Source organism: Pogona vitticeps, chromosome 3 (genome assembly GCF_051106095.1).
Source record: "Pogona vitticeps strain Pit_001003342236 chromosome 3, PviZW2.1, whole genome shotgun sequence".
Taxonomy (NCBI): domain Eukaryota; kingdom Metazoa; phylum Chordata; class Lepidosauria; order Squamata; family Agamidae; genus Pogona; species Pogona vitticeps.
This window is the reverse complement of record NC_135785.1, coordinates 107,841,039-107,854,393: the sequence shown is the minus strand read 5'-3', so window position 1 is coordinate 107,854,393 and position 13,355 is coordinate 107,841,039.

Here is a 13,355-nt window from a genome sequence, read left to right as displayed (position 1 = left end):
TCGACCAGCGGGCAGAAACAAGCAGATGAACTAGCTTGCTTGCAAGTCATCGGCAGCCAGGTATGAAGAAGTGATAAAGCAGCCTAATTAACATCATGCTACAAATGGGTGAGAAACATCTTTTAAAACTATATCTATTTACTATCCCTGGACAAGACAACTTCTACAGACAGCGTCTAATAGCTCTCCATCATCGTTGATTGAGTTGCGGACAAGCTGGGGAGAGGAAGAGATGGAGGGAGACACAAGGAAAATAAATTGGGCATTAATTAGACACTTAATTATACTTAAAGGAAGGAAGTTCAGTAATAAAACTTAAGAATTTTTCCCCTGAAAACACTGATAAAAACTTTGAAAAACAAAATCTGTTTAAGTTATGTGTAACAGCTATCTAAGGCACTGGCAAAATGCCTAGAATCACTGGCCTTGAATGTTCTATGACTGTTTGGAACTCTCTTTCTCTTTGTGGACGGAACTGAACTACAGACAAATTGACCCTAGAAAGCCTAATTTAGCCAAAGTGGAACTTACAAACTGTATCCTGGATGTTGAACTGGATGGGATCTTGAGCCTTTAGGCGGGGAAAATTCTCTACGTTGGAGACTGGGTTCAAGCTTAATGGAACTGGATTGATTAATTTTAACTTGGAATACAGTGGTGCCTCGCATAACGAGCGCACCGTTTAACGATGAATCCGCATTGCGATGCGGATTTCCCCATCGCTAATGTGAGGGCATGCTCGCATTGCGATGGGGGAACAGCTGTTTGGCAGTTCTAAAATGGCCGCCGGAACACCAAAAATGGCCGCCGAAACACTCAAAATGGTTGCCAGTACACTCAAAATGGCCACCGGTACGCCCAAAATGGCCGCCGGAACACAAAAAATGGCCGCTGGGACACCCAAAATGGCCGCCGGGACATGGGGAAACATCGGAGAACAGTGAGTTTTGGGTGCATTTGGAACGCATTAAACGAAGTTTAAACTTCGTTTAATGCGTTCCAGTGGGTTTCCCCGTTCTGCTTAATGATGTTTCCCCATAGCAAAGGTTAATCCAGAACGGATTAACCTCGCTATGCAGGGCACCACTGTACAATTTTTTGACAATTGGAACATAATGACACAACAAGGACACTTTGGGGAGGAAACAAAATCTACCCTTCAAGCAATCTTAGAAATAGTGATATCCCACAATGAACAGGCAAATTTATTCATGGCACAGTTGAAGAAAAATTTATAATCAACAGGAGACAGGAAATAATGAACAAGGGAATGAAAGGGCGGTGGATGGTGTATGCCAACCTAAAGAAGGGCTGGAGGAAATTACTGGGGAAAACCTAGGGGAGTTGAGGAGAGTCTTAAGAGAAGATAAGAGGAGAAAATCGGGAGAATCAATTAAAAATAGCCTGGGAGATCTATTGGAGATAGACCAAGTGTATAAAGACCTATTGGAGGTAAATCAAATGCATAAAATGACATCAGAGGACACAAAAGATGGCAGAATGTTTAGAAAGACAGAAACAAAAATTGACAAAAGATTAAGAGAAGGAATTACATAGAAAGATGAAAAAGGGAAAAGCTGGAAGGTGGCCCTCAATGTTGGAAAGCAGGTATATACCTAACTTCTGGAACTGAAAAGAGGTATTATCTTATATATTAAAAATAGAATTAAACTGAAATAAGGGAGCACTCATCAGGGTAAAGGCATAATATAATGTTTTTTTTAAAGATAAATTGAAGCTAGATATAAGGTTGGGGGAAACAAATAGTACATAATGAACATGTATTAGATATGATATTGTTATAGACAGGATAGAAAATGTGGAGATAGAAATGTCTAAACAACTATTCAAAGAAAATCTGTATAAGATGCTCTAGATAATATACATTACATGTTAAGAACTTAGTTGTCATTGGTATAAATTACAAAGTTTGTCGGTTAAATTACCTCAAATTATATAGACTTGGAACTGGAATGACTTTTATTAAGTATGTTATTAGAGGATTTTGAAAACATTCTACAGTACACTATGAGAGTAATATTATGATAATAGCTAATATTGTATACTAAAATACATACATGAATGGTTTGAATGATTGGAAGATGTGTGGAATTTGGGGGGGGGGACAACTGGGAAGACACCAAGATGCAAAAAACAAATAATTGTAAGCCACTCATGTAACACAATGTTTGATAAGCATGAACCAAGTGTAGATAGATTAAAAAACCAATAAAATGTATTTTAAAAAAAGAAATAAAGCAAAAAATAGAACTATTGGGCATTGGATGGAAGGGTATGCCCTTATTTTGTTGATTTCTCAGAAATTTGTGATGCCATTGACCATGATATTCTTCTTCAGGATGGGGTTTTGGGGTTCTGTTTTTAGAGTGGCTTCTTTCTTCTTTGGCAGGTGCACCCCAGGTAGAGGGATTGAGAATTCATCTTAATACCTACGCTTTTTAACATGCCCATGAAGCCACTGGTGAATACAGCATCTTGTAAAGTAAGGTAGCTTAGCTTCACAGACTGCTTGAAGACGTTGCTGAGAGTTACATCTGTAGCAGGAATGATTGCAGCTTTCTGGTTTTTCCTTTTGATCTTCAGTAACCTGAGTTCTTCATCAGCAGTTCTTCATATTTACAATTAGTGTAGTCAAAGCTTTGGATCTGCCCGTGCTAAAGTTCTTCAAGCTACATTTTATAGCTGTATATTTCGGAGAAGAACTCTTCCATGAGCTGTTTCAGCAGTGTAACAGTTAATTTTAAAACTATATATAAAAAGGAACTGGATAAAAAGCAAAGGAGCAGCAAGGAAGAAATGCTGCTGCCACATCCTACCAGAACTGGAAGCCCGGTAACAGTTAACATACTCCTTTGTTAAAATACTAACTCTGCAGCCCCGTTGCCATAATCTCCTGCTTTGAGACTTCCCATAGGCAATAGGCTATAATATAGAACTATGTAATGCTCTGGAATGATCCAACAATGCTCTTATATGATTTTTTTATTTTTTTTTTGGAAACTTTGGGACTCTTGTTTGGCAGAAGTGACACTGAGTCATTTCCTCCATTAAAAATGCCTTGTGCATAGGCAACACCCAAGTCCTTCAAAGACATCAGTGTAATGCCACACTATTAGCATCAGTTTGTTTAATGAACCACATGGATGCCGAATTCTAAATCCATTGTACGGCTATGTTGTTCCTATTATATGTTCCACAGGTTACTAATGCTATGGCTTTCTTTCTTTCACATTTTTTGCTGATAGAGTGTATCACCCTGGCCAGGTCAGGATGATAGACTCTATGAGGATGTAATCTTTGCCCACCAAGGGTGACAGAGTCTTTGCGCTTGCCTTTGCTTGGTGCTAATGTCTAGCATAATGCTAAGAAATCATTAGTAACTCTTTACACTTGCAGACAGGCTTGTATAAGAGCAAATGAGATTATTGATTGCTGTTTTCCCATGAATATAAAGACTCTTGCTGTAGGAATGTCTGCTCTGTTGCCCTAGTTCTCTAGAGTTTGAGGTGCCATCTGGTTTTCTTCTGCTTAAAGTAGCCTCTCCCTTCATGATGCCTTCTGGATACTTCGGGCAACAGTTCTTATCAGCCTCAGCCAGCATGGTAGTAGCCACGGTTGTTAGGAGTAGTAATTCGGACGGAGGATACCAGGCTAGGGAAGTCTGGCTTCAACTGTTTGAGCATCTCCTGTGTAATCGTTTATTTGCCCATGCTTTTGCACCACAGGATATTAAAGGCTAAACATTATCAAGATCAGATCTTTGCCCTCGTTATCTACAACTGTCAAGATCTGTCAGTGTCACAGCTTTTCCTATGTGATGGCATTTATAAGTGTATTTAAATGTATGTTGACATAATGCATAACCAGAAATTCTGATGAGCGCATCACAAGCATTTGTGTGACACCAGGTCAAATATCCATATTGCATTACTGGATATCTCAGTATTCTGGCATATTGTGCTTATTGCCTATCTCAAATCAATTCTTTTTTCTGTGGTGGTCATTCTGCATGAACATACTGATTTTCTCCCACCCCACCCCACCCCACCCAACCCAACAGATTCTTACCCCATTCTTAGATACTCATATGTGGCATTTTGTTAAGGTTTGCTTTTTTTAACACAATCTTTTTGGGGGCTTCTAATGATTTGGAAGAACCTTCTGTGTCTAATGATATATCCAAAACTGCAGAAGCATAAAACAATTTCTTCACACGACAGACTAGTCTTTCTTTTTATTCTTCTTAAAGCCTGCTGCAATGTAACAATTTTCCCACTGTGCCCATGCTGAAAACTGTCAAATGTTATACCTCTAGGAAGAGGAAATGACAGCTGGCTGCTTCCACTGGCAAACTATCTGCTGCTTCTACTTCCAATTAACCCTGCTTTGATGCTTTGTTTTCAGGTCCGTACTTTTCCTTATGAAAATATATATTTAATAGTATCTTGATTACTATGAAGAACTCACGGATTTTGTTATAATGCCTCCGGTCTCTGCTGAACATGCCACAGGCCCTGTCTCTTGAGCCGCTGCTTTGATTCCTTGTTAGGATCTCTCATCTATGCATTGGAGCTGCTCATTCCATACTTTGCTCCACATGCAGATTGTGTCACTTTTTCTATTTCCTTTTCCCATGTGGGATGGATGGGTTCTTAATTGTAACAGCAAACCTGTTACACTGAGGAAGCTAGGATCTCCCTCCTGTGAGTGACACAAGTGAGGGCTTGTATCCCTACCCCTTGTTCATTCTGCCCTACATTGGCTGGCTGCCTTCTCCTATGTACTCAGAGTGTGAACTCAGCATGTATACAGTTTATACCCTGTTGCAGTAACAAAAGTCTTGAACCCCAGTGGTAGTATCTCCCCAATTTCTTAACTAGTTTGTAGCTAATGAGTTACTTCCAAAAGAACAAAGAGATTCTATTGCACAAAAGTGAGGGTTCTGATGAGTGCTTTAGTATCTAAGTTGAAGGCATGTTTATCTGTTAATAGAATTGGGTGCAAAATGTCAGGCAGAAAACTCACATACTGAATCTTCCCTTTTATCTGAGGACAGTGTTGGGAATGGAGGTTATAAATGAATCAGGGCTTGTCCTTCCCAAACTCTATTAATTACCTTTGTTTCAAATTTGACTTGTACTGAGAATTGCTCTTATCTGTGACAGAAAAGATAGCCACAAGATAAAATAAGGGGTGGGGGGAATTAAGAGATCCTTCTTGGCTTTTCATTTAGCTTTAATTGAAAGGAATAAGCTACTGTAAGTGCTTTCAGCTCCCTCGCTCTTTCATCTTCACATAAGAATACTTTGTATTTGGCCCTTATTTCTGTAAAACTGTTTTACACTTCTGGATTGAAGCCTCTCATCCTTTTTCTCAATCTTGGTTTCTTAGTACATAGTTGTTCCATCAAAATGGAATAAAAAGAACGGCCTTTCTTCTTGAATGTATCCTTTGAAGCTACAAGCCCTGTGTTGCTCACAGTTGCACAAAATATTCTCTTATTTTGAAATGTATATTCAGTGTAGCACATTTTAAATAGCTGAAAAGATAATTAGGCAATAGGGGTCACCCTGGGGACAATGTGGGGATTTTTTTTTCCTGCTACCCTACAACCTTTTTGTGCTACATCTTCTTACCCTTTCCCCCCACCTTCAGATTCTTCCTAGAATTTCAGTTCAGAGTCTGTTCATCCACCCTTCACACCAGAAATGACTCTGAAGAGTCTCACCTTAGATGATACACCTGGTGGATTCAGGGGCCACAAGGTGTCCTTGTAATGGCGTGGATTCACTTTCAGACATTACTGTTGTACGAGTTGTGAGATCAGAGCAAAGCAAAGTTAAGGGCTCTGGCTCTCTTGGCAGGCCAGCTCTATCCTTAGTTAGAATGGAATATTAATTTGTGCCACCTACTTTTCACATGCCTTGCTTCTCTGGGTTGTCACACTGAGAGAAGTTAAGATGGGTCACCAGAAATCGTGCCTTCTTGGCTGTGGCTTCCAAATTATGGAATGGGCTCCTAGTGGAAGTTCCCCAGGTCTCCTCTCTCCCATCTTTTAAGAGGATGCTTAAGACTCTTACGGTTTAGGAAGCTTTTAAGGTCATCCCCCTGTAAGTTATTTCTACAAGCATTCCTGTAGTCTTTCATCACTTTTTAGTTATTGTGTTTTTCTACGTTGATGTCTTGGATTATTGTTTTTACGTGTGAAACATTTAGAGTAGTGTTGCACTCTAAGTCAAACAAACAAACAAACAAACAAATATCTGCATAAGAAAATAGTTGTTGGGAAACAACAGCTAGACCTTGGTGTTGGAGGAGAAAGCTGTATGCTAAGTTCCCTGCTGTGTACCCTAAAATAGTCTTCTGGCATCAAGTATGGCAGAGGATGATGTGCCATCATCAGTGTAAATAATGATTCAGCTATTTGTACCTATAGGACCAGTTAGTTGGTACAAACTGAAACAAAGGATAACATGGTACATTCTCCCCATTCCTTGTAGAAAACCCCTTTGGACTAAAAGAACAGGAGGGGAGAGGGCATCTTGTTCTTTACCTCAGACAGCAAAATGTCTTGGGCTGGCACTGTGATTTGTGCAACAAATGGTCTTATGCCATCGTGCTACATTCAGTCACCCTAAAGCCAGCAAACAAAAGATGGAAAATGGGGCTGCAGCTGTAGTCACATAAGGATTTGGTATGCCTTTTTAATTAATGCCATTAGTACTTGTTAGAGTTCTCAGGTGGAAAATTTGTTAGCATAACCTTGAATAATGAACACTTTAAAAATAGATTTGACTAGGACAGGCAAAAATTGTGACTGGAGATATTTTCAGCACACAGTGATTTCCCCATCCCCGCTCTGATATTCCGTTCAAGTCTCTTTTGGGCTTTAGGAAAAAAAATTGTAAATATTATCAACTTACTGCCAGATCTTAATATGACATTTTCTTTCAGATTACCCTTTCAAAATGATGCATTTAAATGCAATGTATTATCTGTAAAACCATCCGCTACAAATTCTCTTCTCTCATACCGAAAATCTTGCCTTATGTTGCAGTTCAGATATAAGAGGACTTCAGTACAAGAAACACTATATGTGTTCGGCATCCCATGATATAACAGAAAAATATGCGAGGGAGAGTTCTTGTCTGTTGGGAGTTATGTCCTAAAATGTAAAGGAATCATGAATCTCCCCGGGCTTTCTCAAACAGTAATTCTGTTGCCTGATTCATAAGATCTGTCCCTCCCCTGATCACACAGGTGTGGTTTTGGATCTGTTTTGTAAATCATTCTGTAATTGCTCTTCCCTGTTTCTGTTGATCTGTCAGCTAGAATCCTACTGGTGTTAGCATAATTTGCTGTTGCTAATTGTGGCTAACTAGTGACATGCCAGAGTACATAACTGGGGGCATGACCAGGCATGCAAACAAGATTTGCTCTGGTACTTCATCAATTGACATCTTTAATAAGCCATATCACTAATAGAAATCTCATAACTGATCGTTAGAGGTAGAGTGTGTGATTTACTGTGTTTTATTGGTATTGCATATGATTTGAGATTATTTTATAATGAAAATTAAGCAAGAGAGGTGTTATAAGAGTGATTGTCTGTATCTAGGAGATGAACATGATGACTTCTGAGCTCTTATCCAGTTCTACAGGTCATGCATAAGGAAACAGGATTGTTCACTAGCATTCTCATGGCAGGCAAGTAAACCTTTGCTACCTTAAGTAGAATTTTTTTACTTAATGTCTTGAGCTAATTCCAGATCTTCAATTTCCATCCCTCAATAAGAAATCTTTGAGCCAGCACAGTAGCAGAAGAAAATCAGTTGAGGTTTCCATTGAAAGGAACACAAGATGTTTGGATAGTTAAATTATCAAATTAGTAATATCCATAAAGGATGGATTTGATCACATGACACTTAGAGATTTTCAATCAATGGTAGCCTGGATACCTGTACAACCCTTTTCTATCCCCTTTTCTAACCCTTTCTGTTTGTCCAAGTTGTGATTCCTGTCTCCTATAAAAATAGCGTATAATTAGAATGAATTATTTATTTATTTATTTATTTATTTATTAAATTTATACCCCGCCCCTCTAGACCATGTCTACTTCTTCATATGGGCAGTTACATACAGGGGTTGCATTTTAAGTTTGTATTTCTATGTATAGTATCATATTCTTCTCTCTCTCTCTCTCTCTCTCTCTCTCTCTCACACACTTGTTTTCTGCCATTCTTTTAAAAAAGCCTTAAGGCAATTCTCAGTGGACCTAAGTAGACATCCAATAAAAACACAAAATAATTTGAAATATCAAAACACAATAATGCTGAAAACACAATTTGAAGAGGGCACTGGAACCCGAGGCAAGATCTTACATAGGCTCCCACATTCTAGCAGTAAGTGAGGGCTATGGCACATAGTGAGGCCAAATCAAGTCGGGTGAGACCAGATGTTAATTCTACCAATTCAGGCGTTTCCCCAAAGCCTAGGTAAGTTCACAGGCCTCCTGAGGAGCAAAAGCCAGTGGACCTACTTCCCAAGCTGCAAAGAATTCTGCACATCTACTCAAGAGTAAATGTCAATGCTGGGATGCAAATGGCAGCTGAGTTTCATGCAACAGCTCCCTGTGCTGCAAACTAGAGCTCCATTCCATTCCCAGATCTGAAATTCCTCTTTTTCTTCCAACATATAATAATAGAAGTGTCTAAATATGTGAGGAACACCTGTGGATCACATCTGGTCCATGGACTAGACATTTTGCAGTGCTGCTGTTCCATGTGTACAGTATGTCCTCCATGTCTGGGCCATGTGTGAACCATGTCTAAATAATTAAAGGAATTGAGTCTGCATTTAAGGAACCACTGATGCTGCTTTCAATGTGTCCTATCACTTGTGAATGGCTGGTGGATTGGGATGGGCAATCCATACATTCACAGGAGTTCTTATAACTTTCAGGGCTTAAGGGTATCACGATTTTGCCCTTCCATCTTTTAAAATATCTCCTTCCCTCCTCTCTTCCCCCTCCCCCTTTGTGGCTTATAATTGCTCAATGGCATGGTTTTGATTCAACAGTTCTCCAATGACTGTTTGGATCTGTGAATTACATCTTGCTTTTGTTGCAGCTGATGCATTTTGGCCCTTTGCACTGATCAAGGATTTCATTTACTTGCATGGAGCCAATTGAAAGTGACTGCTTTGATTCCCTTCCTTTCTTTCATGTTTTCAGTGTCAGAGAATGATTTCATGCCTCTTTTAGAGCCCTGTGTGCCACGTTTTTAAGAACGATACGGTTTGCAGTAGCACTAATTAGAGCCAATAATAGCTCCACTGTCTTGCACTGGCAAAACCTATTGTGTGCTTAGCCTTGGAGTGTTTCACTGATTTGGACTTTTTGTGAGGGTCTTACATTTGTTCAGTGACTACTGGGCCAGAAAAAACACTGAAGCCTGGATGAAAATGGATCCAGATTGAACCTTATTACAACAGACTTGCAGTGAGGTTGGCTGTAATGCATTGCACATGTCATTTTGTTACTGGAGCTTAATTAGAACTTGGAGAAGTTACTTTCTGGGCTATAGGTCCCTGAAATTTCACAGCCAGAATGGCCACTGGCCATGTTTTGGGCTTAAAATGTAGACTTTAGAGCTGCTTCTTTCCAAACCACAATATGAAAATGAGGAGCTGGCTTTAGAAATTCAGGGAAATAAATTGAATTGATTATGGCCAAAGACCAGCACCAACGAATTATACAATACTTTCCCTGGGGAGACACACATTGTGCATATATATCTCAGAGGTCTGAAACCCAATCTTCACAAAACCTAGAGTTGTAGATGAGAGTCAGTGGAGGCTTCCCTGCAAATCTGGCATCTCTAAGTGCTTGGGGGCATTTCATAGGGTTTTAAAGGCAAAAATGAATCAACAAATTGATTCACTGATTCATCAGCAAAAATTCAATATTCAGCCTTGATGAATCACTAATCAAAACAAATCACCATTTGTCTAATTTGTGCCCATCTCCCTCTCGTCTTCTCCCTTTGAGAAACAATGTGCACAGAGAAAGAGAGAGTGCATGCACAGAAATGCTGGCTGATGAGATCTAAATATCCCCTGAAGCTTTTAATCCTTTAAAGTCCATGTATCATGACTGTATTTGAATAAATATAGATTGTTGTACATGAAAAATACATCCCCTGAAAATAAGCCCTAATGCATTTTTGGATCAAAATTTAATATAAGACCCCATCTTATTTTAGGGGAAACACGGTACGTTAGGCGGGTGACAGAACCTAGAAGCAGAAGGATTCAAGAAGGCCAGAGGAGACTTCAGCAAATAATCCTTGAAATTCTACCCCCCTCAGTGTTAGAGGCAACAGGAAGAGCTAAGAACAAAGAATGCTATATGGTTTCTGTTCCTGGCCTTGAGGGGACTGGCTGGGATGGAGTTGAGGGAAACCTGGTCTGAGGGAAAAACTGTACTTGTTTTTGTAAACAATACTCTTCATAAACATCTTTGTTTTGTTCATTTGCCCTCTACTGGTAGCATCTCTGCCATGCCTATAGCGTGAAAAAAGACAAACCCTTAGGAGAGTTTTACGAACTCAGGGCTCAAAGCCCTTAGCTGGGAAGCACGGTGTTGGATTCCATTCAGTGGCCGCAGCAGGCAAATCCATTGGATTGCTCCACATTTCATGGCTTCAGCAGAAGACTCAGGGGCTTTCCCACACAGGGGATAAGAGATGTAAAAACAGCAAGTACAACCCCTGCCTGCTCTGGTCTTCTTATAAATCTTGAATATGCTTCAGTGGCTGCTGTACCTGTTGCTTCAGTCTCCATGCTGCAGCAGAAAGCCATATTTGAAATAAAATCATACAATTATATAGTAACGTCTGATGAATTGTTGTGATCTACTGTGATGCCTAGGAAAGAGAACATGGTGTTTGAATGTATATTAGGAAAAATGCTTCAGAAATGTGGTCGTCCCACAAACCTGGCTCATGCAATATATTTTAATCTTGCTCATGCAATGCAACAAATAAAGTGACCCAGCTATTAATTCCAGAAACTTCCAACAGTGGACAATTTTGCTATTCAGATAATCAGTGTAAAATTTCACCCCAGCAAAGAACAAATGAGCTGCTGACCACTCCTGTTAATTTATGAATCACTTCACTTCCCCACAGAAAAACAGTGTACAACATAATTTTAAAAATACAATTAAAAAGCAATATGCTACAGGCCCAAAAAATGGAATTAAATCAGTTGTTATATTAAAACAGAATGCAGTTAAAACCATTTTAAAACATCACACTCAAAAATAAAAATAACATTTAACAACAGAAAAGTGCTGTGCAGTCTTTAAAGCTGCAATCCTGAGTTCTCCCTAACATTTCCAGAAGGCCTGCATGAATAAGGATGATTTTGCGAGCTAGTGGGAGGACATCAGGAAGCTGGGCAACCTTGTCGTCGTTTAGTCATTTAGTTGTGTCCGACTCTTCGTGACCCCATGGACCAGAGCACGCCAGGCCCTCCTGTCTTCCACTGCCTCCCGGAGTTGGGTCAAATTCATCTTGGTAGCTTCAATGATACTGTCCAACCATCTCATCCTCTGTCATCCACTTCTCCTCTTGCCTTCACACTTTCCCAACATCAAGGTCTTTTTCAGTTGAGTCTTCTCTTCTCATGAGATGGCCAAAGTACTGGAGCCTCAGCTTCAGGATCTGTCCTTCCAGTGAACACTCAGGGTTGATTTCCTTTTGAATTGATAGGTTTGTTCTCCTTGCAGTCCAGGGGGCTCTCAAGAGTCTCCTCCAGGACCACAATTCAAAAGCATTAATGGGCAACCTAGCCTTCCTCATAAGTGTTGGAGTTTTACTTATAGCCTTGCATTCTGTCTGTAGTTTGAGTGATTGGGAGGGACTTTTCTGATTGTCTGTCTAGCCAGCACTAACCAAACATTCCTTCCAGTTTTTGAAATCAAAAACAGCCCTTCCTCTTTGCTTAGCTGGTTAGTGGCAACTATTTATTGCTGTTGATCTGCTTAGTTAGTTGCTAGTATGTGTGCAGTAAAGAAAGCATACATACACATGTCTGTTATTTCGAGCAACTGTGAGTAAATAAATAGTTTTTATTCTTCCTACTACAAATGTCTCAGAGTGAGCTACTGAGACTTTACGTGCCAGTTCCTGAGAAAGAGGTGGACTCTGGGGAGCTTGTAACTATTCTTCTCTGTGGATCTCTGTACCTCTACTATGTAGCAAAAAGAGATTTGTACCAGAAATTCAAAACTCTGCAACAATAAATGAGTTCTCTAGTCTGGGAGGGGCTACTAAAAAGTCTCTCTCTCTCTCTCTCTCTCGTGCCACCACCAACCTCCTTTTGATTTTGGCAGACATCAAGTCTGAAATAAATTTGCTATTCCTCAAAGTGCCCGAATACTTTTGTTTCTATTTTGTTGTTTTTGTTATTGTTCTTGCTGTTCCTGAAGTGCGAAGTTGAGACTTCAAAAGTGAAGTCTCAGAAGGCAATGCTGTTCCATATTATCTAACAAATTTTGGATATACAGACTACTCTTACATGCTAACTTCTTACAACTGTGAAATATCATAGGATATTTACTAAACACAAATATCATTTATTCCGGAACATCTGCATAGCACATTTTCCTGAGGTACCATTCCTTTAGAAGAGGCTCTAGCTTAATGGTAGTGTACATAATTTGTACACATAAAGACTCAGCTTCAAACCCCAGCATTTCCAGGTTAGGTTGGTCAAAAATCGGGAGAGCCTCTGCCAGTTAGAGCTAACAGTACTGGGTTAGATAACCTAGGGTCTTGTTTAGTATAAGGCAAATTTCTATGTTTATTCTGTGTAGTTCGCTGCTGCTTCTACACTAGCTCTAGCTGTATTATTTGCAATGGGGAACTGTACAGTTACCATGTCAGCACGATTAGTTGAGTTAGAGAGAGAGAGAGAGAGAGAGAGAGAGAGATCAGTTCAGTTTAAGGATGCTTACTGGCAAAGTCCTAAATGTCTCGGGACTAGAGATAGGGATGAATATAAAAATGGATTGGCTTTTTTGATGAAAATAGCTGATTTGTTAAATGTTCTTCCCTTCATATTTGTGGGTTCCAGAGACCCCCACAAATATGAAGGGATGAATATTTACCCATTTTTATTCATCCTTTGTATTACGAAAAAATACACAAAAAACCTCATTCTGCCTACCAGCTGCTGATCAGCTAATCCGCTGCTGATAGGCAGCTGGCGCCAGCCCCACAGACACCCACCCCCTTCCTCTCCCTACCTTAGCCGACCCCCACAGACAC